The following is a 26,273-nucleotide window of genomic DNA, read 5'->3' as shown; positions in this document are numbered from 1 at the left end:
ACCACTGGATCTAAAGCTAGTTCTCCATGGGAAAGTCTCTGGGATCAAAAGGAGCTGATGGGTTCTGCAGGGGAAGGGCCTATGCAGGAACCCATTTTGGCTTCTCCATGCCCAGACCCTGAGTGATCCTTGCTTCTTCAGATGTTAAAGGAGCACTCCTTAGCTGGCATCATTCAGTGGATCCGATACTTTGTTAATAACTGCTCTTCCGTCCACAAAGGAGACTTCTGGGGACCCTAACTCTTCTCCCCAGAAGCTAAGAACTTGACCACTGTGGTCTGCTCAGCACAACAGATAATCCTTTCCTGACACAGCGAGACAGGAATGATGCCTCTTAAAAGAAATTAGCAAGTGACCTTTGAAAAAAAAATGTTATTAGTCTCTGATAGGCCAGCACTGGAGACCTTAGAAGTACCAAAAAATAAAAAGAAATGGTCCCCACCATAAAAGGACCCAGGATACAGAAGGAACAGGGATGCGGGAGCCTGGGGCAGTACCCACAGTATTGAGCTGGGGACAAACCAAGCGCAATCACAGTCAGTCAGGTGACGTCAAGGCCAAGCAAGGAACTTAACCAGTCAGCTTCCTCATCTATAAAACAGAGATCATGAATCCACCATCCAGTGTGGCCATAAGGATTCAACATAATTCATGCAAAGAGATACTGGTTTTTTTTTTTTTAATTCTTATTTATTTATTTATTTTTCAGAGAGAGGGAGAGCACAAGCAGGGGGAGAGGCAGAGGGAGAAGCAGACTCTCCGCTGAGCCGACAGCCCAACGTGGGGCTCGATCCCAGGACCCTGGGATCATGACCTGAGCCAAAGGCAGATGCTTAACCGACTGGGTTAAACCACCAGGTGGTTAAGCCACCCAGGTGCCCAAGAGATACTATTGTCAGCATAAATAATTAGAATACAAGATCAAGATGTACAAATGTTAAAAGAAAAGAAAAAGGACCAAGGTAATTTTGAAACTTGAAGACCTGGCAAATGAATAGGAGCAAAAAGAGATCAAGAAAAAAAACTGAATGTATTCTTCTTAAGCCAAACTAACTGGTGCCATTAAAAATACCAGGAATTCCTGGCCGAAAGATGATGGCTTCACACAGACACACTCTGGAGCCAGAGTTAGGAGAGCCCTCACTGCGCCTAGATACTGCAGAGAACTGTGAAAAACATCAGTGAATCAGCATTACCTTGTTAGAGGCTTAAAACCTCTGAAGTTTTTGAGGTGGAAAGATCTTCAGAGGTTACTTTTCCAGCTCCTTTTAAAAGCTGATGCCCACAATGGGAACCCATTGATATGCTCAAGACCCCACAGCTAGTTGGAGACAGAGCTCTGATTATAACTGCAGGCACTAATAACTACCCTAATGCTTTTCCCTCCAGCCCAGCTACTTCTCCTTCCCCCAGGCACCCCCAGCTCCTCCTCCAGTGGCCTCTCCCTTCCCTCCCTCCAGTGCACGCTCTTGAAACCTGCCCTCCCTCTCTCTCATGCACACATACACACATCTTTGTGTGTGCGCGTGCGTGGGTGCGTGCTTCCGTTTCTGTTTTTTAATTGTCAGCTACACAGAACATAAAACTGATCATCTTAACCATGTGTAAATGGTTCAGTGGCATGAAGTACGCTCACATTGTTGTGCAACCGTATCTCCCATCCATCTCCAGAACGCCTTCCATCTTGGAACACTGAAACTCCATTCCCATTAAACACTGACTCCCCATTTCCTCCCCACCCCCCAGTCCCTAGCGACCCCACTCTACTTTCTGTCTCTCTGAATCGGACTAGGTGCCTCAAATAAATAGAATAATACAGTGTTTCTCTGTTCGTGGTTTCCTTACTTCCCTTAGCATAATGTCCTCAAAGTTCTTCTGCGTGCCAGAATATCCTTCTTTTTGGGGGGCGCATGGGTGGCTCAGTCGGTGAAGCCTCTGACTCTTGGTTTTGCCTCAAGGCATGAGCTCAGGGTCATGAGATTCTCTCTCTCCTTCTCCCTCTGCCCTCCCTGTGTGCTCTCTCTCTCTGTCTCAAAAAAAAAAAAGAATTCCCTGCCTTTTTAAAGCTGAACAATATTCCATTGCACTTATATACATACATTTTATCCATTCATCTGTCAAGGGACACTTCGGTCGCCTCCATCTTTTGGCTGTTGTGAATAACGCTGCTACAAACACAGGGGTACAAATACCTCTTCAAGCCTCTGCTTTCAACTTTTTTGTATATATATATCCAGAAGTGGAATTGCTGGATCTTACAGTAATTCTATTTTTAACTTGTTTTGGAGGCACATGTATCTTTTAAAAATTATATCACACTTCTCCCTAACTATAATTAATAGAAAAGCGAGTTTTCTTTTTTATCCAACTAATATTTTATTTTACTTTTTTGAAGATTTTATTTATTTATTGGAGAGAGACAGATATAGTGACAGACAGTAGGAGCAGGGAGGAGAGGGAGAAGCAGACTCCCCGTTGAGCAGGAAGCCCGACCCGGGACTCGATCCCAGGACCCTGGGATCATGACCTGAGCTGAAGGCAGGTGCTTCACCTACTGAGCCACCCAGGCAGGTGCCCCTATCCAACTAATATTTTATTTTTTTATTTTTATTAAAGATTTTATTTATTTATTTGACAGAGAGAGACACAGCAAGAGAGGGAACACAAGCAGGGGGAGTGGGAGAGGGAGAAGCAGGCTTCCTGTCGAGCAGGGAGCCCAATCCCAGGACCCTGGGATCATGACCTGAGCGGAAGGCAGACGTTTAACGACTGAGCCACCCAGGCGCCCCTATCCAACTAATATTTTAAAACACAAGCTACGTGCTCGGTTACCAGGGGTACAATCAATCAGGAGCTAAAGTCACAGTCCGTCGTCTTGTTAGGGTTTAGTTTACCATGAGAGACAAACAGACCGGCAGGAATCAGAATACTGGCAAATACTGTTTTGGCTCCAGGGTGAGTACCATGCAGGATCTTAGGAGAGTGTGTACCTCCCCCGGAAAGGTACAAAACAGAAATGTCCAGATGGAAGTATGCTGTCATCCAGACGTGACAGGGGCACCTGGGTGGTTCAGTCAGTTAAACATCCAGCTCTTGATTTCGGCTCTGGTGGTGATCACGGGGTTGTGAGATCGAGCCCTGCATCAGGCTCCACGCTCAGTGGGGAATCTGCTTGAGAGTCTCTCCCTCCCACTGTCCCTCGCCCAGCCTGTGCTCAAATTAATAAATAAAATCTTTAAAAAAAAAGACCTGACGAATCAGAGAATAATGACAAAAAAAGATTTAGCAGGGAAGGGGCAGGGGGGGACCCTCAATCGAAAGGATAACTCTGGGCTCAAATGAAGAGGGGAACAGATACAGAATAATAAAGTGGATGCAGGAGGCAACACCTCTAACATCATTCATATTCTGGGAAGGCAAGGCAGAGCAGCATGGTGAGGGGGGTGTTAGGAGTTCAACTGTGCCCCCCCCAAAATATATCTTGGAAGTCTTAACTCTGGGGTTGCTGTGAATATGACCTTATTTGAAAACAGGGTCTTTGTGCAGACTAATCAAGTTCAAATGAGGTCACATTAGATTAGGGTGGGCCCTCATCCAACAGCTGGTGTCTTTATAAGAAGAGAAAATTTAAAGACAGAGATAGACCCAGGGGAGGGTGTATCAAGATGGGAGGCAGCGGCTGAGGTGATGCAGCTCCAAGCTCGAGAACGCGAAGAACGCTGGGGTCACCAGATGCCAGGAAGAAGCAAGGAAGGATTCTTTCCTAGAGTCTTCAAGGGAGCGTGAATGTGCCAACACCTTCATTTCAGACTCTAGTCTCCTGGACTATGAGAAAATAAATCTACTTTCAAGCCACCCAGCTGGGGCTACTTTGTGACTACAGCCCTAGGACACCAGCCAGGGTGGAACGAGGGGAAAGCCCTGGACTGCGATTCTTGTGGTGGCAGCAAACAGATAGAAAAACAGAGGAGGACACTTTCATCGCGAAATTTCTAATCGAAGAACCATCTATGATCCAGGCCTGTTGACCTGAATCTCAGTTTCCAAACCTGTTGAATACGTAGGTGCCTCGGAAGACATCAGTGATCCTAACACTGAAGGGATCTGGGTTTCAACATTCCCGGGGTCTTTTTCAACTCACCCAGCAGGGGCAACTCCAGGGTGTCCCTAAAGGAGGGCAACACGGAAATTGCAGGCATGCGGGGTGGGGCATATCGCAGGACGTCAGCTGAGCCAACTGGACTAAATGCTAGTAACTCATTCTGCCCCGCTTCCCCCGCCCAATATGATGAACACGTATTTCTAGTGCAGCCAGTGCTGAGTTGAGAGCCACCCTGGGGTGGGGGCGGGGGGAAGTCAGGGTAAGCACAGGATTTATGTTTAAATGTACTAGGAGCATATTTGATGGAGATAATGGGGATGGAGAGCACTGGGCAAGATTCTTCAGGACTGACACCAAACCCTCCTGCTGAGCTGTCACCCACTCAGCCACCACTGCACCCCTTGGGTGGACTGGGGGTGGGATCAGGCAGCACCCTCTGCACGTGACATGGAGGAGGGAATGGGTCCCCCCCCACCTCCCGACACCGAGGAGCAAATCCAGCTCCCGCGGAGTCCTGCAAAGCCCCAGGGGCCACGTGAGTGCCAAGTCACCTGCCTCGCACGGGCGCCACCTCCCACCCGCTCCACGGGCACCCAACTGTTCCAGCACCGTCACCGCCTCCCCCGCCCCTGTCAACACAAACGCCCACACCCAGGCACGAAGCAAAAATAACCAGGCGTCTCATAGCGATGGCTCATCCCCTTCCCCAGGGGAGCTGTGCCTCTCCCATTCCCCAGGAGGACTTAGAGGAGCGAGCAGGGAGGAGAGGAAGGGAGGGGAGGGGAGTGGCAAGGAAGGGGAGAGGAGGGGATGGGGAGGGGTGGGAGGGGAGAGGCAGGGCAAGGGGAGGGGCGGGGCAAGGAAGGAGAGGAAGGGAGGGCGGGGCGGGGCGGGGCGGGGCGAGGAGGAGGCGGGGCGAGGAGGAGGCGGGGCAATAAGGGGCGGGGTGAGGCGGGACGGGCGAAGCTAGAGCTCCAGATCCGTCCCCAGTGCTTTGTCTGAGCCATCAGAGGCTCATCTTTAAAGGGAACGAAAGTCAGAGGCTCTGCCCTTACAGGAACGCTACCTGTTCCTCTCACTCAGGAGGAACTATCCGGAACGGCAGCTCTGTCGGGCGGCAAGTTCCCACGTGCCTCGAATCCTGCTAACTTCGGGGGAGGCGTCAGCGGACAATCTCTGCCGGCACCCTGGCTTCCAGGCCCCTCCCCACCCCGCAGAGGGTGTGTGTGTGTTTATTTCAGGCAGGTATACTGGTGCCCGGGCAGGAAAGAAGGGCCCAGCCCCCATTCCCTGTAACCCCACACCAGAACCAGCATCCTACGAGGCAGGGCCATCAGAGGATCTCCTAATCGGAGCGGTGGAATCAAGACCTGGTACTGTGGGTTCAGCTGTGTCCCCCCAAAAGTTGACGTCCTAACCCCTCCTACCTGGGAATGTGACTTCATTTGCTCGGGCTGCCCTCACGAAGTTCCACAGACATCCTGGAGCTTAAACAACAGAAATTTAGTTTCTCACAGTCTGGAGGCTGGCAGTCCAGGATCATGGTGTTGGCAGGACCGGGTTTCTCCTGAGGACTGTGTGTGTGAGAGCACATCCATGGTGTGTGTGTGTGTGTGTGTGCGCGCAAATTTCCTCAATTTAGAAGAACGCCAATCAGACTGGATTAGGACCCACCCTAAGGGCCACCCTTTTAACTTACCTCTGTAAAGGCCCATCTCTAAACGTAGTCTCTTTCTGAAGTACTAGGGGGTTAAGGCTTCAGCACATGAACTTAAGGGGGACACAATCAGCCCGTGACAGTGACCTTGTTTGGAAACTGTTTACATTTTACCATTTGGCCATTGCTGATGCAAGTAGCTGAGGATGTACTGGAGGGGGGGGCCCCCAAACGCACATGACTGGTCTCCTTGTAAGAAGGGGCAGAAACAAGAGGAGAGAGGGCCATGTGGCTATGGAGGCAGAAACTGGAGTGATGTGCCTCTAGGCCCTGGGTCGCCCAGGACTGCCAGCAACCCTGAATCTAGGAGAGAGGTTTGAACACATTGACCCTACAATCTTCGGAGGGAAAAAGGCAAGGCCCGACAACACCTCGATCATGGAGCTCTCGTCTCCAGAACTATCGGAGAGTACAGGTGTGTTGTGTTAACTGCCCCCGTGTGCCGGACCTCATTAGCGCAACCCCAGGGAACTAAAGCCTAGGAGCCCCGGGTTGAGCAGTTTGGTCCCAACTGAAGGTTGGGACCCCTGAAGCCACTTAGCAATAGACAGAAAGGCTCAATCAAAATTATTAGCTCTTAATAAAATTCGGAAACTGATTTACAACACAGCGTAGCAGAGCGCTCATCAGTACTGTCTCTACGGCCAGAATGCCTGGGCTCAGGTCCCGCTCTGTCACTCACCAGCCACCCTACCCTGGCCATTCATGCTCTCGGAGCCTGGGTCTTCCTCATCTGTAAAAATGAGGGTAATAATAATAATAATATCTAGCTACTACTATTATGAAAACCAAATGAGGTACTATTATAAAGCACCATGTGCCCGGCACAGAGAGTCCAAGCTATAGAGGGATTTCATCAATCCTAACAAAGACTTGTGTCACCAAGGCATGCTTCTCTCAGTTGTATGTAACATCCCCAAAAACCCTTCCTCGGGCCTCTCCCATCCTGGACTGATCACGTGCAACCCCCACATGTACCAAATTTTCTAGGCAGAGAAGAGCAAAAAGAAAAACAGTACTAACAAAATATTCCAAACTATTAAAATCCCAAGCTTAGGGGCGCCCGGGTGGCTCAGTAAGTTAAGCGACTGCCTTCGGCTCAGGTCATGATCCTGGAGTCCCAGAATCAAGACCAGCATGAGGCTCCCTGCTCAGTGGGAAGTCTGCTTCTCCCTCTCCCACTGCCCCCACCCCCCACTTGGGCTCACTTGCTCTCTCTCTCCCTCAAATAAATAAAATCTTTAAAAAAATTAAAAAATAAAAAATAAAATCCCATATACCTGGCTGCTAGGGAAAGGGGAAAATATTTTTAAGAAAATGTAAGCTGAGGGGTACTTGGTTGGCTCAGTCAGTTAAGTGTCCAACTCTTGATTTTGGCGGATCAGGTCATGATCAGTCATGAGAATGAGCCCAGCATGGGGCTCTGCACTGGGCATGAAGCCTGCTTAAGATTCTCTCTCCCCCTCTGCTCCCCCCCCCCGCCCCCCCCCCGCAGCTCATGCATGCACACACTCTCAGAAAGAGAAAGGGAAAATCTAACGAAAGAAAAGAAAGAAAGAAAGAAAGAAAGAAAGAAAGAAAGAAAGAAAGAAAGAAAGAAAGAAAGAAAGAAAGAAAGAAAGAAAAAGAAAGAAAAGAAAGAAAGAAGGGAGGGAAGGGAAGGAAAAAAAAGGAAAGGAAAGGAGGAAGGAAGGAAATCTAACCAAAAGAAAGAAAAATCTAACAGAAAGAAAGAAAGAAAGAGAAAGAAAAGGAAGGAAGAAAATCTAACCTGAGAATCCATCTGAAAGTGATGAGCACTGGCAGTGACCGGCAGAAGCAGACAAGAGGATATACAGCCCAGCCCCGGGGCTACAGAGCAGGGCAGCAAGTCAGGTCCGACGGTAAGAAATATCACATGGCGACCTACAGACACAGGTCTACAGGTATGTGCTACAGGTGTGTAACACCTTTTATGTGGGATGCACTGAAATTTCCTATTCTACTGCAGTTTTTTAAATGTTATCATAACAGCCCTAAATAAACCAACAAATACCTTATAACCCAATTTGAAAACCATGGACATGACCCTCTGCAAGACTCTTCCTGCTCTTTTTCTCCAAAATATCTAACCTAAGAAACTAAATTCTAAAGAAAACTCTTAGCACTTCCTTTTCTTTTCCAAAGTCTAGGATAATCTTCTCTAAACACAGAGAACACTTGAATGTTCTGGAACAAACCACATAAACCACATAAGCTTGCACAATTAAAGACTATGCAGGGTTTCCAGAGGGCTAACAGCTCTGTTCTAAAAAGTTAGTGAAGTCTAACACTTATTCGTTTTCATCATTCTTATCCTCAAAAATTGATTTATTTTGCTTAACAGACCTTTATCCACGTGTGCCAGACACATACATAAATGCCACGCATCAGGCACTATTTTAAACTCTTCACAAATATGAACTCAATCTTCACAACAACCCTATAAGATAGATGAACTGTATTATGCCCATTTTACAGATGAGGAAACCACTAGCCCAAAGTGAAGACCCACCGTTCATGAAACTGAGCTCCATGCTCTTACCCACTAGACCATGCTGTTGTATGGTTTTGTTGTTGTTGTTGTTGTTGTTTTGTTTTCAGAGAGCGTGAGTGCAAGCAGGGGAGGGGGTGGAGGGAGAGGGAGAGAGAGAACATCTCAAACAGGCTTCACACCCAGTACGGAGCCGACACTGGGCTTGGTCTCACCACCCTGAGACCAGGACCTGAGCCGAAAGCAAGAGTCGGACGCTGAACCGCCTGAGCCACCCAGGCGCCCCTAGATTATGCTGCTTTAATCTCTCAATTTTCTCACTACCTCAGGGGCCCATGTTCATTATTAAGCATAGCTCCTATTGCGTTTTGATGCTGTCTATCATCTTAAAAAATGCAAACTTTTTTTAAGTAATTAATTTTTTAATGGAGATATAACATTAGTTTCGGGTGTACAACATAACGACTCAATATATGCATCTGCTGCAAAACGGTCAACACACTAAGTCCAGTTAGCCTCCATCACAATGCAGCTCTTCACCAGGACGGCACAGCCACCCAAGAGGGTAACTTACAAGCTCTCACGCGCTCCGTCCTACCCATTGCTTCCATGTTCTTCAGCAGCAGAATCAAACTGCCAAAATAAGCTCCTTCGAAAACAGATCATACCTTTATTAGAAGAGTGAATCTCTGAATTTATTTTAAAGGAGTCTCTTGTATAGGAATCATGGCTGTCGGCTGTTTTCTTTACATCAAACCAGATCTGCCGGCAAAAACAAGGTTCTGGCACATTCTCCCAAAGGACCACAACAAAGGAACATTTCTCGGGGGTGGGGGGGAGTCCCCTTGTATCTCAAAGCTGCTCTGATCCCACCCCTCCCTCCATGCCCAGTTCCTTCCAACCCATGATCTGAGAGTTGAAATTAAGCACAGACTACAGAGGGGCGCCTGGGCGGCTCAGTCGGTCAAGCATCTGACTCTTGACTTCGGCTCAGGTCATGACGGGGTCCTGGGATGGAGCCCCATGTCAGGCTCCCTGCTCAGCATGGAGTCTGCTTTTCCCTCTCCCTATCCGCCCCCCCCCCCGCCATGCTCTCCCTCTCTCTCTCTCTCTCTCTCTCTCTAATAAATAAAATCTTTAAAAAAAAAAAAAAAGAACAGACTATAGAATCCCAAAGTTGTTTGCCCCCAAACATAATGTAGACCCTGGACTAAAGAAAGTAAAAACTGTTTTCAACGGAAAAGGCAATTATCTAACCAAACTGGTTGAACGGGAGAATTTACAAATTCGAGGTTCTGGCTTCCAGGCTTCTAGAGGTGAGCCACCAATCGCTCAGGGGCGAGGAATGCAACTGCTGAAAATGTTTAGTGACCAGGCAGAAAGAAAATAAGGACTCGTTTTGATTCCAATTTTGAAACAACTACAGGCCTTAAATCCTTCAGGATTTGGATGGCAGAGCCTGTGCCGATGGGTCTGGGTGTGGTCCCTGCCGGCACCACGGAGCTGCCTTCTCTCGGCGAGGACACAGGCCTCCTGGAGGCCGACGCTGGGGGGCACGACAGGACAAAGGCAAACTCTGTTCAACCTGAAAGCCTGTGTTAGGAGATGGCAGAGATGCGGAGGGAGATGGGGCCGCATCACTTCTTGCCTCCAGCTCTCCTCATTTCTACCTCGGGCATCCATGTAGCTTCCAAACTCACCTCGGCGTTCCTTCCGACACAAGAGGCGGGCGGAAGGGCCTCACCTGGTTGGGCCATTCTTTCCCAGCTTTCCAGAGACCTGACTAACACTTCTACAGAAATCCAAGATTCCTACGCCCTTGACCAAAACAAAACAAAACAAAACAAAACAAAACAAAAAAAACCTCTTACACTTTATTTGCTACTTTTCCCCATGTCTTCACGATCTAGCCACAGGCAACCCTCCAAAACCATGACCCCACCATTCCATCCCCTACCTCGCCACACCACCCTCCCCTTGGCCTGAAATGCCCCATCCTCTTTCGTCCATCTAGGAAAATCAGGCTCATCCTAAGCCCAGCTGGAAAAGGCCCACCTCTGGGAAGCCTTCCTGACCTCCCCGTTGAGTTAGGTACTCTGTCCTCCATGACCCCATGGCACAGCGGTTCTCAAAGTGTGGTCCCGGAGCCAGCCGTCTGTGCCCTAACGAACTCTCCGGGTGGTTCTGATGCCCGCTCAAGCGTGGCGCCCACTGCCACACTCCTAATCAACACTTTATCCTACCTACTTCCACCTACTTGGCTTAGGAGCTTCGTCTTTGTAAGCCCCTCGGAGCCTGGCACAAGCTAGACACCAAAGAAACACATGCTTGCTGAATTAACCTACTGAACCTCTTCTAGAACCGGAAAGGGCACTGTGAAATCAGCAACTTTACAGGCCAGCAAATCTCCACGTCCATGTTCAGGCCCACAATGGCAGCAACAGCCAGGAATCCCATAGAATAAAACCGGAGTCGATCAGCACTCTCGCGGAACAAGCGATTCAAGAAAAATGAATGCAAGGCTCCCAGTCATGGCCACTATACAAGGTTAGCTGCCTTGCGCAGGTCAAAACACACTCAGGAAATGCTGGGAACAACTCCGGCTTGTGTCCTAGAAGGGGTCTTCGCTGGCTCCGTGGGGACAGTAGAGCTGACTCATCCCCACGGGCTCCCCAAGGGAGGGAATTACCTAAGTGTGACCAACCTGCAGTATCTGATATATGACATCTTCTTGCCTCATCAGAGCTACTGATCCCAAGTCCCAACACTTGCTTTGGGCAAAACCCAACATGCTATGGGCGCCCACATAGGATCTGAAAAAAAAAAAGGAGGAAGAGGAAGATGGACAAAAGGAAGTTAGAATGAAAATGAGTGAGAGTCAGGGCAGCAGAGCAGAAAATTCTCAGAACTGTAAGTTAGTGTGTACTGGGCTCTGTCTCTGCCCGGCCCTGTGCCAAGGGCTTAAATACAGGGTGAGGGGTACAGCCACAACTCCCTGCTCCATCACTTGATCTCAGGTATCCATGTAAAAAACTTAAGACAAGAGGCACCTGGGTGGCTCAGTCAGTCGAGCGTCCGGCTCTTGGTTTCAGCTCAGGTCATGATCTCAGGTTCGTGGGACGGAGCCCCCCAACGGGCTTCATGCTCAGCGGGGAGTCTGCTTGAAGGAGTCTCTCCCTCTGCCCCTCCCCCACTCGCGCTCTCTCTCTCTCTCTCTCTCTCTCTCTCAAGTAAAAAATCTTTTTTAAAAAAAAAGGCAATCCCATCACATAAAAACATTGGTGGAGAACACTATTACTTTTCTCCCTCATCCTGGAAGGAGTGTCCCCCAAACCTATCCCCCAACCCCAATCCCCAGAACCTATGAATATTACCTCATATGAGAAAAGATACAATTGAGTTAAGGATCTTAACCAAAATGCAACCACATGCATCCTAATGAAACAGAGGCAGAGGGAGATTTCAGAGATGTAAGAGGACACACAGACAAGGGAATGGGAGCAGAGAGTGCCGCCACCAGCCAAGGAACGCCGGCAGCCCCCAGAGCTGAAAGAGGCAAGGGACAGGTTCTCCTGAGAGCCTCGGAGGGAGTGTGGCCCTGCCGACAATGTTGATTTTGAGCCAGTGATACTGATTGTGGACTCCCAGCCCGCAGAACTGGGAGGAAGAGATGAGTGTTGTTTTAAGCCACCAAGTGTGTGACTTAGGAAACTAAGAGACTCATTAATCACTTCACTTCTCACACTAGCCGGTATTATCTCCATCCTATGGACATGGAAACCTGGACTTAGCAGGAAGGGACAATGGGCCCCCAATCGCAGGGTCAGGGCAAGCCAGGTACCAACTCCGTCCATCTGATCTTCCCAACACACCGTGCTGGCTCCTGTGAATCGACATGTGGGTTCCTGTGGCCTTTAGAAGTAACCTGGGAAACAGTCACCCCGGTAACATTGTTTCTGTGAAAAACATTCTCCAGGTTCCAAACAAAAGACAAGAGGAAGTTGAGCACATCACCATGGGGGAGAAAAGAGTGCGCATCCCAGAGACCAGTTTTCCACTTAGAAATGGAAGCAATGCAATTAACCCATTCACTGAAGGGTCCAAGTTGCCCGGTCATACACGTCACAGACAAGCAGATAAGATGCCCCCTGTCCTCTGGACATCAGCATTTAAAGGAAAGTTGTAACTCATCCTCAAGCTCCCAACACTCCATAATAAACCCCAGAGCCCTCCACCTGAAATCCCCAAGAGTATTCACAACGTACATGGCCCTGTGATATCCCAACAGAGGGCTGCTAAAGCCAATGATCATAAGTTTCCTAAGGAAAAGAATTTGGGGTGGTGGGAATTATCACTAAATTAAATTACCAATCGGGTGAGTTTGAAATATACCTTCATACTCTACTGCAACACTAAACCTGTTGATGATGATGGTCGGTGGAAAATACGGAATATACTGAACATAGTTTTGTGTAGACAACGATTACACGCATGAAACAAAAACAGATGCCAAGGTAAACACTGGGAGGTATACTAGTGTGTTCAATGCTAATAATAAGCACGTGAAAAGATGCTCAACATCACTCATCCTTAGGGAAATGCAAACCAAAACCACAATGAGATACCACCTCACACCCATGAGGATGGCCATTAACAAAACACAGAAAACAAGGAATGGTGAGGATGTGGAGAACTCGGAAGCCCTGTGCACTGGTGGTGGGAATACAAAATGGCGCCGCCACCGTGGAAAACAGTATGGCGGTTCCTCAAAAAATTAAACATAGAATTATCATCTGATCCAGCAATTCCACTTCCGGGTGTATACACAAAAGAAATGAAAGCAAGGATTTGAGATATTAGCACACCCATGTTCAGAGCAGCTTGGCCAAGATATGGAAACAACCCAAGCGTCCATCATCAGATGACCGGATCAACAAAATGTGGTCTATCCATACAATGGAATATTATCAACATCAATAAGGAAAGACACCTGCTACAACATGGCTGAACCTTGACGACATGATGCTAAGTGAAATAAGCCAGACACGGAAGGACAAATACTGCATGATTGGACCTATATGAGATCCCTACAGCAGTCAACTCAGGGACTCTGGGGGGGGGGGGCATGGGGAGTTAGTGTTCGATGGGTGTGGAAATTTCATCTGTGAAATCTCAGAGCAGTGTGAGTTCTTAATGCCACTGAACCGGACACTTAAAAATGGTTAAAATGGTCAATTTTATGTTCTATATATTTTACCACAATAAAAGACCAGCAACAGTAGCTATTTAAGATTGGAAAGTTTACGAGTGAGGTTCTATTTTTCTTTTGAGTTTTAAGTTTTCATTCATGAAATTACGCCTTCTTAAAAAGAAAAAAAGAAGAAGGCATATGTGGTATTAAATATCAAAAGAGGGAAAAAATGTGACTGTCCTAGGGCAAGCCAACTCATTGTAGACCCACAGCTTCGGGGATCAATGGAATTCCCGTGGTAATGACCTTTCTCACTTCTGTAATATGAATTACCACAAAGTAAAAATCCAATTCCCTCTCCATGTTTATGAAAGTCATGCCTTTCAGACAGCTGAAGCAACAAAGCCGGCCAAAAGCACTTCCCAGCCGTCTGATTGGAGATTTATACTGCATATAAACATAAAGAAACATTATGTAACATAAGCTGTGGGGCAGGAGAAGAAAGCTGGTCTGGGAATCAGAAGCTGAATTCAAGATCAGCTTCACCCACTGACTCCCCTTGCTGGACCAATTAAAAACTCTCCAGGCGTCTGCCACCTTTTCCATAGGCGAAGTAACACCTGCTTCATATGGTGACAATAAATCCTGAATAGGACCCAGGGCTTACAAATGTCGGGGGTTTATCCACAGCCTGAGTGAAAGAACACAGCCTGCCATAGAGCAGGGGCTTAATAAATGATCCATGCTTGCTTCCTTTCATTCCACAAGTGTATGAACTCACACATCAAGTGGCACTATGCTTGCTTATTCTTGAACTTAAGAAGGGACGGATTGCTTGGTTTACTCTCACTTACCTCAACTCCACCACCTCCTCTAAAAAGCACCCTCATCCTAAAATTCTTAACGAGGCTGGCTTTCTATTTTGCGGTCTGGAAATGACAAAAAGTTGGCCAAAAAAAAAAAAAAAAAAATCAACCTGGAAGTCTTAATTTCAATGAGAAAATGGTTATTAGAGTTTTTCTTAAAGATCATATTCTAAAATTTCAGAAAGTCTAAGGCTCCAGCACTCACTGTGTGCGTGACCTTGGGCAAATTACTTCACCTCTGTGAGCTTTGGTTTTCACATCACAAATGACAAAAAACACACGTATACACAATTGAGCCTCTTGAAGTAAAGGTGAGCAAGGACTCTTAACTGTTAAGAAATTATTCATCATGTCCCTCCTACAAAATTATTAAATATTCTCCTTTATGCTGTAGGGGAGCCTTTGTTTCTGGACCTTAGGCTCCCATTTTTCTCAATTGGAACAGTCCTTGGCCAATAGTTCTATCCTAATGGGATCACTGGAAAGAACAATTGAAAACAGGCGGTAGGGATGGGCAGAAAACAAACAAAAGAATTGAAAACAGTGAGGAAGTGTGTTTTGATGCGACCCATTTATTTATTTATTTATTTATTTTTAGATTTTGCATTTTTATGTAATGTCTACACCCAACACCGGGCTTGAACTTACAACCCAGAGATCAGGGGTCGCATGCTCCACTGACTGAGCCAGCCAGGTGCCCCTTGATTTGACCAATTTAAATAACAAATTAAACATCTGTTTCTCCATTGTGGTAATTAATATTACCCAGTATCTCAACATGACAAGTATTTCAGCGACAACCGCAAAGACTATAACTCACTATCTGGAAAAGGAATCTCAGCAAATTCTCAAGGAACCCCAGTGGACCATCCTCATTCGGGGCTAGAGATAGCTTTGTCATGGCACCCAAGACCATGTTTTTAAACAGTGGTAACTCCTCTGCAAAAGAAGACTTCTCTTTTCAACATTTCACACCCTACAAAAGGACCTGCATGGAGAAGGAAATCAAACAAAACACCCTGTTGCATTTTATTCTCTCTTTACGAATGTTAGGAAAGAATAGAGCCACACCAAGACATAAAAAGGGCCCCCTGAAACTTTATGAGGTGCAGGGTTTGCCAAATAGAGCTTAATGAACTGAACAGTTAAATGCTTTTACAGAAAAAAAAAAAAATCCCAAATCACGCTGTTAAAAGGGGTCTGAAAAAACACAATGAATTGATAGAAGTATCAGAACTTCTCAAAGGAAGGACAAGTCAGAGGAAGCACCCGATCAAGATTCCTTTAAGGAAGGTATCTAGACGTTGAAATTAAGAACAAAAAGAACATGATTCCAGAGCAGAAGCATGATGACGTAACAGGACTCCTGGACAATCCTGGATACCATCTGACGAGCTTCTAGGCTTCAGTCAGCTCTTTAGGAACCAGAGGACTGTGGGCAAAGCTCTGATGCTCAGTCTGCTTCTTGGTCAAGTAGAGACAATATTGCAAACCCAGCTTACCCTCCGGGCATCATAATTCCCATCATTCAGATAAAAAAAAAAAAAAAAAGCCAAGACAGGATCAAATCTGATGGCTAGTGTATGTCAGACCCCAAACTCAAAAGTCGATTCTACCTCCCAGGCCAATGCTCTTCCTTGCTAGGTGCAAGGAGGACCAGGGTTCCCCTTCATGCGCTGGTGATGGTTTGGATCCTGAGAGCTTTGAAACAAGAAAACGGAAGATCTAATTAGAAATCGGAAGGGATCATCGGTTTACTCTGCCAAGGTTAATAAGTAGAAGAGCTAAAGTGCACTGAGCCCGTACTATGCCCAAGTTCATTTTATTATGTAATGTCCCTTTAGGTCGTTCATTAAACAACCTAAAGTTACACGGTACTTGGTGTCTGCCTTGCCCCTATTCTAAACTTTTATCATCTGTGAGCCATTTCCCATTCCCAGCATCCCGGGGAGACAGATAGTGTTTACACTCTATTTTGCAGATGCGCCAACTGAGGCAGAGTCTAAGGGACTTGATCAACTCACCAAGCAGCAGCAGTGGGGCGAGAATTCAAACCCAGGCAATTTGATGCCAGTCTGGGCTGTGAACCCCTACATGAGGGACTCCTATTACCTGCCATGGTGCATAGGAAGAAAGACCCTGAGGGCGGCAGATGTTAAGGACCGCACCCACGCGAACACAGGTGCTTCCAGCCTGGTCTGCCCGGCCTCATCCCCTGGACTCTTCTGACCATGCTGGCCTGGGAGGCCTGGCTGGCAGGGCTGGGCTCCCCGACAGTGCCCCTGGCTTTGGGCAGATGAGTAACCAAATGGGATCAGGGACCCACAGCAGCAGACAGAGGAGGGAAGGACGAGAAGCAAGTAGAGACGGTAAAGAGCAGGCAACACCAGCAAAAGGAGCCGAAGGCCCAATCACCTGTTTCTATTGACGCCAATGAACCCAGACGCCAGGGTGGAAACTTCTAGTCCAGCTTATAAGGAACTATGTGTCTGTGGCCAGGGGCTCTACCAGCTGAGTTCATTTGTAAAATTAATGACCTTCTCAATCCTTTACGTCGATGTGAATAGAAAAAGAATCGCTCAGCAGATCGCTGAGACAGCAAGTCCCATGGGGAAGGCTGCAGGTCTCCCCTTCACTCCAAAACAATACGGGGGGCGCCTGGCTGGCTCAAGCAGTAGAGCATGGGACTCCTAATCTCGGGATTGTGAGTTCAAGCCCTACGTCGGGTGCAGAGATTACTTAAATAAAACTAAATAAATAAATAATAAAAAGAAAACAATACGTGAACTTCCCGATCTTACACAGACCTCCAGTGCCACCGTCAGTAAGTCTGGGGGTCACATAGATCCTCACATACTTTACCTTCATAGATTATCTGTGGGATTCACAAAAGCTTGTGGTCTCTGTTTCCTGGTCTTCTGTCAAACTTCTGAGAACACCCAAACACACCCAGGCCACCCACTTAGGAGCAGACACCTGAGAAGCGGGTTCCAGCACAGAGAATCAATTTAACACACTCTTGCGAATGCAGTCACCCCGGCAACAGCTGAAGCTGGAAGCTCTGCATACCAGTGAAGACCCCCAACCCCCAAAACTCATCACACCTCCCACCTCTGCTAACCCAGAAGCCGGGGCTTCCTTGCGTCAGGTTGAACTACAACCCGTCATCATGTCCACTGGAACTTATTCATGCTGACACACAGGCATGTTCTAGAAAGGGAGAGGGAGGTGGGGGAGACCCAGGTTAGGAGACCCTTTGGGAAGGCCCAACACTAAAGGACACTTACCTGGCCTCCACTTTGCAGGAAGCCTGGGCCATATTTTCAATGCCTCGTGGAAAGCACTAAAAATAAAAAGTCCTAAAAACTTCAGACAGAGGCAATTTTTTTTAATTTTCTTTAAAGATTTTATTTATCTATTAGAGAGAGAGAGAGAGAGAGAATAAGCACAAGCAAGGGGAGCTGCAGGCTGAGGGAGAAGCAGGCTCCCCGCTGAGCAGGGAGCCCGACGCTGGACTCAATGCCAGGACCCTGGGATCATGACCTGAGCCGAAGGCAGATGCTTAACCCACTGAGCCACCCAGGTGTCCCTAGGCAGAGGCATTTTCAACTGCAAACAATTTATTATTTAAGTAACGAACACTTACTGAGTATCTACATGGATGGAGACAAGGATGAATTAGACAATCAAAGAGCAGGAAAAGAAAAAAAGCAGCAAAACGCGGGCATTTTTTTTGCCAGTTGCTCGTTTGCCCTAAAGCATCACTGAATCAGAGCAGACTCTCCCAATGTTAACCATTTACTCCAGGGCAGGTGCAGAGACTCCCAGAGGGAAGGGATTGGGCTAAAATCCCCCATCTGTCAGCCACCTCCCCCAGCACAGGCCACCCTGCCACTTATCACAAAACCTTAAGATACAGAAAGGGCCTTAGAGGTCACCAGCTCCAATGCAATGCTGGAATCGCCTCCCCCCATCTCCCACGGGCCAGCCCCCATGCTCCTAAACCACTCGTCGTCCATAGTCCCCCCGTGGTCAAGTCCCTGACCAAGCCCACCATTACCCTTCAGGTACAAACTCTCCCCGCAAGGAAGTGTCTCCTTTGCTCCACACAAACAGACACAGAGTGGGAGCTCATGCCTGTTCATACCAAGAGTCTGGCAGGCTAGATTGACACAGGCGTTAATATATCAGAGATGAGAAGCCCCCAACAGTGGTGACTGGAAGCTTCCCAGCGTACAAAGGAGGTGGAGGAAACCACAGTATTTAAACACCAAGTCATTCATTCACAGAGAGGAACAGGTAACTAGAGAGACTAGGGACTGAAGAGGGGACGGTGACAATCAATAAAGACATTTCTTCCAGAGCAGGCGGGGGCATCTGTGCACTAAGCATATGACCTTCATTTAAAATACTTCTCGGGCACCTGGGTGGCTCAGTCGGTGAAACATCCCCCTTCTGCTCGGGTCATGATCCCGGAGTCCTGGGATCAAGTCCCGCATCATGGGGCTCCCTGCTCAGCAGGGAGATTGCTTCTTCCTCTGCTCCCCCCTGCTTGTGCACATGCACTCTCTCTCTCTCAAAAATAAATAAATAAATAAATAAATAAATAAATAAATAAATAAATAAATATATAAATATTTTTTAAAAAATATTTCTCAAGTTAAGGGTGCCTGGGTGGCTCCGTCAGTTAAACGTCCGACCCTTGGTTTAGGCTCACGTCATGATCTCATGGGTCATGGAATCAAGCCCCAATCAACGGGCTCTGCACTCAGCAGGGGGTCTGCTTGAAGATTCTCTCCCTCTGCCCCACCCCCACTTGCACACGCTCCCTCGTACTCACTCTAAAATAAATAAGTTTTTAAAAATAGTAATAATAATAAATAAAATATTTCTCAAGATAAAAACAAACAAAAATATTTCTCTGGGAATGCAAGCTGGTGCAGCCACTCTGGAAAAAGTATGGAGGTTCCTCAAGAAGTTGAAAATAGAGCTACCGTACGACCCAGCAATTGCAGTACTGGGTATTTACCCCAAAGATACAAATGTAGGGATCCGAAGGGGCACCTGCACCCCAATGTTTGTAGCAGCAACATCCACAATAGCCAAACTGTGGAAAGAGCCAAGATGTCCATCGACAGATGAATGGATAAAGAAGATGTGGTGTATATGCACAACGGAATATTATGCAGCCATCAAAAAAATGAAATCTTGCCATTTGCAACATGGATGGAACTAGACGGAATTATGCTAAGCGAAGTAAGTCAATCAGAGAAAGACAATTATCATATGATCTCACCAATATGAGGAATGTGAGAAACAAGACGAAACCAGAGAGCGAGACAAACCATAAGAGACTCTTAATCTCAGGAAACAAACAGGGCTGCTGGAGGGGAGGGGCTGGGAGGGATGGGGTGGCTGGGATGATGGTCACTGGGGAGGGTATGTGCTATGGTGAGCGCTGTGAACTGTGCAAGACTGCTGAATCACAGACCTGCACCCCTGAAACAATAATACATTATATGTTAATTTAAAAAATTAAGAAAATATAGAATTAAAAAAATATATATATATTTCTCAAGGTAAAAATTCACACATTCATCTTATCCTAATTTTAGGAGACAGGAAGGCTATAAATTACAGAAATGAAATCAATCTTTAATCCTTCAGACAGGTGTTTAAGGAGTCCCATCATGGTGGAAAATAAAGAGAGGTCAGGAAGTCTGTCTTCAAAGGGTCGTTGGTCCCACTGGGTTGGGGAGACAACACAAGGCAGATAAAACAATTAGGAGACAATTACCAGGATGAGTTCCAAGGTGATTACTTATGGTCTGATTTGAGTTCCAAGGGTAAGATCTTAGGAACCCAAAAAAAAGAATGGTCCAGTCACCAGTTCTCTGATACCTGGAGCCAGGCAGAGGAGGAAGCTGTAAACCAAGCATTCTCTCCTTTATCTCTAAGTGTATCTTCTCTATCAGCAAATGGATTTCCTTTCAGGCAGTTTAAGACCTTGTGGGTCAGGGCTACCTGCCCAGGCTCGGCCAGAAGAGAACAAAGGAAATAAATCAGGTCACCCATTACCCCGCCCTTCTCCCCAAAAGAGTCCCTCCTCGAACACAGAGAGTGACACTCACTGCAACGAAGCTGCATGGAGACGTGTTTATAAACATGAAGTCCGAAACCTCCAACCCAGACAGCTTTCCTCCTTCAGCTCCGGAGAAAGGTTGGGTCGTGCCCCTTCCTGCTCAGGGCAATGTCCACAAGAGACAAGATGTTCTCACAGGGAAGATTAGACCCTCCTGTGACACCTGGTCAGTTTCTTTCTTTTGTTTTTTTTTTTAAGATTTTATTTATTTGACAGAGAGATTGAGCACAAGCAGGGGAGCAGGGGGAAAGGCAGAGGGAGAGGGAGAAGCAGGCTTCCCGCTGAGCCAGGAAGCCCAACATGGGGCTCGATCCCAGGACCCCGAGATCACGACCTGAGCCGAAGGCAGCCACTTCAACCAACTGAGCCACCCTGGCGCCCCGTCCCCTGGTCAGTTTCCATCATGCCCATCACATCATTTACTGGTCTCGATCACGGCTTTTGTAAATACCCTGCAAACGTTTGTTTAGTCTAGCCTGTCGGAAGGCAAGAGGAGAACCTGGCATTCCAACAACCACGTCAGGAAACTCACGTGTGACCTTGAGTCCTGTCTTAGCCCTGCAGGGCGGGATGTGATCCTTGGTCTCCCAGCTCTTGTCTAGCGTCCATGCCATCTCCCAGGGCAGCCTCACCTGGGAGGGTCTCCTCTGAACTCATACTGAAAAGGTCTTGAACATGACCTGCCCGCACTTTCTTCAAAGATAGCTGACGGACAAGGAAACGGAGGCCGAGAAATCAAGCAAGGTGGCCAAGATTGCCCAGGGACTTGAACAGAGATTGAACACCAAAAAACCCTGCTCCTCACACTCGAGGCAATCGCGTCTCCCATCACTAGAATATGGCTTCTCAATCTGGCCGGTGGAAGCCGGCTCAGAGCGCGGAGGCGTATTTGTAGGAGTATGAAGGTCCTGGGAAGAACCAAGGCCACAAAGGCTGATGGAGATCTATAACCCTGTAAGCCAGGGGGGGTGCCCCAGAGACCAACTGCATGTGCCCTCCTGGTGGGCCTACCCCCAGAAGCAAAGTGCCTTGTGATCTACACCGAGCAGGCCCCTGCCCCCACCAGCTGGCCAGCCCCACTTCCAGCGCTCAGAACCAACCTCCAAGATCCTGGACCCCTGGCCACCCTACGGGCGGCACAGCCAATGGAAACGTAAGCAGAGGGGCAAATGATTTGAGGAACACTCTTTCTTTCTTATCTGCTCACCCTTCAAGGCCAAGCCTTGTAAACACAGAGTACAGTAGGACTGGCTTGATTCCTGAGTAATAAACTTAGGGGTTAAAAAAATAAACGATGACTACTAACTATCAAGAAACAGAACTTAACAGTTCTGGCCCCAGGTCAATCGCAGCGCCACTGACTTACGCCCCACAGCGCACACTACCATGGCTAATTGCTCTCCAGATGGTGGCTTGTACTTTTCCAGGCAGAATCTCATCTCCCCGAGCCTTGCCTCACCTTTCTACAGCTCTTTGTGTTTTCCCAACGTCCTCTCTATGTGCAGAGGGCTTCGCAACACCTCCAAATTTACGGCCACCTACAGATTTAATTAGCAGACTGTTTACTTCCCCCCTCACTCTTTGGAATATCTTAAGTAAAACCAGGCCTCCATTGAGCCCATGGGTACTCCACCCTGGGCCTCCGTCCAATCAGCTCCCCGGTGGAACAGTGTTTGCCCAGCTCCAACCCTGGGTCTGGCCCTTGTCCAAGGCAAGTCTGTGCTGAGCCAGCCACCAGGTACCACGTGAGGGCCTTCCACCCCTGGGGCCGCCTGCACGAGGAGGGTATGCTGAAGGAAGGGCAGAGGTGGGCAAAGAAAAAGCTGAAGAGACGCTCAGTCGAGGCAAGGCTTTGTTAGAAAAAGAAAGGGTACAGACAGGCCAGGTGAACACACGTTTTTCAGGACTTCTCCATGTAATCCAGACCTTAGAGGAAGGAAAAAAAGAAGAAGAAAGCAGTATGGAAAGAAAGAGCGCAAAAGAAATGGAAAAAGTGGGACCAGAAGGGGCAGGAGGGCAGGAGGGACAGAGGATCAACTGCTTTTTTTTATTAACCACTAACTCTGTCAATCAACAAACACGAACTGAAGGTGCATATTAGGCGCAACAATACAGGAGTTTTGCTTGTTTTTTTAAGTAATCTGTACACCTAACACAGGGTTCAAATGCACAACCCCATGATCAAGAGTCGGATGCTCTGCCGACTGAGCCGGCCGGGCGCCCCAACAATACAGAAGCTTAGAAAAAGAAAACAAGATCTCTCATCACAAGAATTTTGGCATCCACGGGAAGAAACCAGTGAGCAACCAACAGCAAGGGAAATGAATATGAAACCAACATGCAAACGGGCCTATCATTCATTCTCCTGCAGAGCCATTTAAGGATGCAGAGACTAACAAGTTACTCTGGCTATGGAGCAGGAGTAGAGCGTCCACAGAAACTGCCCCCCCCCCGCCCCCGACCAACTAAACCAGGCAGGTCTCCAGGCCTGAGCAAGCCCAGCCCTGACACATTATTACGGATATGACAAACCAGCATATGGAATCTCACCTTGATAACACTGTGGCCCCCCACCCTTCTCGATGCTACAGCTTGTACGCACTGTGATTAATTTTTCCTAAACTATTCTGGGGTTTTATGACTACTCGTTTCTTTATTCTTAAGCTTTGAAAGGGTAGTCAAACAATTAAATATGTGGCGCTATTATTATTCATAATGGGCGCTGGATATCGTGTCTACCTGATCATCCAAATTTGCCTAACTTAATTTTGCTGCAATGAAAATTCCTCTGACTTTCCCAGGAGCTAGATAGGAAAACTCATTGTTTTGGAATTCGCCCCCCCTTCCGCTTGTCATTCCCTCCACGCCCTGGCTTCAACATGCTTTGCAAGGCCTGTCAGAACTAAGAGATTGCTCAAATAAGAGAGAACTCACCCACTCTGGCAGATTATCTCAGGAAAATAAGTTGGCAGTCATTCTCTGGGGCAAGGCTAGCTAATAAAAACATAACTTCACATTTTCTGGTAGCTACATAAAAAAAAACAAGTTTTTACTTTTTAGGACAGGGCGCCTGGGTGGCTCGGTCAGTTAAGTGTCGGACTCTTGATTTCGGCTCAGGTCATGATCTCAGGGTCGTGAGATCGAGCCCCGTGGGTAGTCAGCTTCAGATTCTCCCTCTCCTTCCCCCTCTGCCCCTCCCCTGCTCACGCATGCACGCTCTAAATAAATAAATAAAAATAAAATTTTTTTAAAAAGTAAAAAGGTTACATTAAATTTAATAACCTATTGTATTCAACCCAACATATCATAAATATTATTTCAACACACAGTCAATACAAAAGTTATTGAGGGGCGCCTGGCAGGCTCAGTCAGTGGAACATGTGACTCTTGACCTGGGGGTCGTGAGTTCGAGCCCCATGTTGGGTGTAGAGATTACTCAAATAAATAAAGAAATAAGCTAAAAAAAATGAATAATTTCAACTTTAAAAAAAGGTTTCAATTAAAAAAAGTTATGCTGAGATGACTTACATTCATCTCTTTCTTCCTAAGTCTTTGAAACCGGGTCTCTAGTTCACACCTACAGCACGTCCTAATTCTGACATTTCAAGGGCTCGGCAGCCACATGTGGCTAGTGGTCTCCACAGTGGGCGGTACGGCTAGAGCCCCTCTAACTGTAATGTGTGGCCAGGAGGCTATGAAGTTCAACAAGGAGTTTGCCAAGTGAGAGGGATTCCTGATCTTGTAAATGCCCAATTTTCAGGACGTGCTGAGCTTTCCTCGCACAAAGATGCCCTTTGGTCTATGGGAAAGAGCTGCCCCAAATCAGGAGAACCTCTCCACAGTACTGAGTTTCGGATCCAAAAACCTAACACCCTCAATATAATGGAAAACACAAGATATTTACTGAGTACCTCCTAAGGAAGAAAAACCATGCTGGGGGCTGAAATGAAAACGTGTCCAAACTCACTATTAACCTCTAAGCCCCCAACACACTAGCCAGGGGATGTTTTCTTTTGCGGAGCCCCGTGCCTTATTAAAAAGTCATTAAATCTCAGTGCCTGCATCGGGAAGGCAAACATCTTTAACTACAGGAAATCGAGTCCCTGAGTTCATGGCCGGCCCTGTTCTAAGTGCCAGGATAAACCGAAGAATCCCAAATCAGCACCTAAGAACCTTCATTCTGCCTGCCCATCACTGGAGTCTTCACTGTCCCAAAAACCCTAAAGGAATAATCACTGTTAGGGTATCTGCAGTGCTTAACATTTTCTTCTCAGCGTCTCTGTTGCTCTAAGTGGACCCGGAAAGTTCGCGCTAACCCAATTGTTTCTCCTTTCACCTTAAAACAAATAATAAATAATATTTATTCTTTTCCTGAGCAAGCACCAGACTGAAGGCCTCAGGGCAGCCAGCCACCAGGCCAGGAAGGGGGACGACGGGATCTAGAATTGACCTGCCCTCAAGAACTTCAGGGCCCCCAAGGAAGAGAGGCCCCCCAACAGATTAAAAGGAGACAATGGGTGATTATGCCGGTGGAGAAGAGCCTTGAAAGCTTTCTAGAGATAATGGTGCCCACCCGGAGCCTTAAAAAGCAGGCAAGAATAAACCAGAGGGGGAGAAAACACTATTCAAAAGGGGTCTGGGGCCGAGTTTCCTACCCAGGTGCCAAGCCCGTTGGAAACATCTACAGGAATTAACTCGCTTACTACTCACAATAGCCCTACCAGGTAGGTACTATCCGTGTCCCCATTTGATAGATAAGAAAACTGAGGCACGGAGCAAGGTGATGCTGTTAGTAAGCGGCCAAGCAGATGATGCAAACCAAGCAGTGAGACCACCACACCCCTGTACCAGCACGTGTGGAAGTACATTGTGTTTGTGGATGTGTGAGTGAAGCTTGTAATCCAGACCCCCTGGGGGCCAAGAAGGGAGTTTAAACACAAGAACGTGGGGCGCCCGGGTGGCTCAGTCATTAGGCGTCTGCCTTCGGCTCGGGTCATGATCCAGAGTGCTGGGATCGAGCCCCACATTGGGCTGCCAGGGTCCTGGCATCGAGTCCCACATCGGGCTCCCTGCTCAGTGGGAAGCCTGCTTCTCCCTCTCCCACTCCCCCTGCTTGTGTTCCCTCTCTCGCTGTCTCTCTCTCTGTCAAATAAATAAATAAAATATTTTAAAAAAAATAAAAAATAAAATAAACACAAGAACATGTGAACAGAGTCATGAGGAGAGTGGTGGACCACTGGAGCCCAGAAGAGCCCCCTACATGCATCAAATTCAAAGTCACATCCAGCGCTCTTTGATGCAGATACAGCCCCCTCCCCGCCCTGTTGACAGCTCCCCATCTGTGTCCACTTTGGGGTTGAGCAGGCAAGGCTGGGGCGAGTGAGAGGTGAGGCAGAAGGGGCGGAGCAGGGCACATACACCAGGTCAAGAAGCTTGGGCTTCACCCAACGAACAATGGGGCAACTCAGACAGGTTCTAAACCAGGACCGACGTGATCAGACATGAATTACATGGATGGCTGACCTCCAGGGGGAAGATGAAATGCAAAGTAAAACACGGGGCGGGGGGGGGGGGGGCAGGAGAGTGCATCTGTCAGCTGGAGCTGCTGTAACAAAGCACCATAAACAGATGCAAAACGTAGGAAATGTAGGTCTCACAGCCCTGGAGGCAAGTCTAAAATGAAGATGTGAGCAGGGCTGTGCTCCTTCTGGAGGCTCCGGGGGAAGACTCCTTCCCATCTCAT

The 26,273-nt window shown here is 47.6% G+C and overlaps 1 protein-coding gene across 4 annotated transcripts in view; it reads right to left on the bottom strand.

Annotated features, from left to right (window-relative positions):
* Positions 1 to 26,273, bottom strand: part of TIAM1 (TIAM Rac1 associated GEF 1) — a 370,474-nt gene that overhangs the window by 324,789 nt on the left and 19,412 nt on the right. The window lies entirely within an intron of this gene.

This window comes from Callorhinus ursinus, unplaced genomic scaffold (assembly GCF_003265705.2).
Source record: "Callorhinus ursinus isolate GAN/ISIS: 27379988/994484 unplaced genomic scaffold, GSC_fseal_2.0 scaffold1, whole genome shotgun sequence".
Lineage (NCBI taxonomy): Eukaryota > Metazoa > Chordata > Mammalia > Carnivora > Otariidae > Callorhinus > Callorhinus ursinus.
This window is presented reverse-complemented; position numbering and strand designations above follow the sequence as displayed.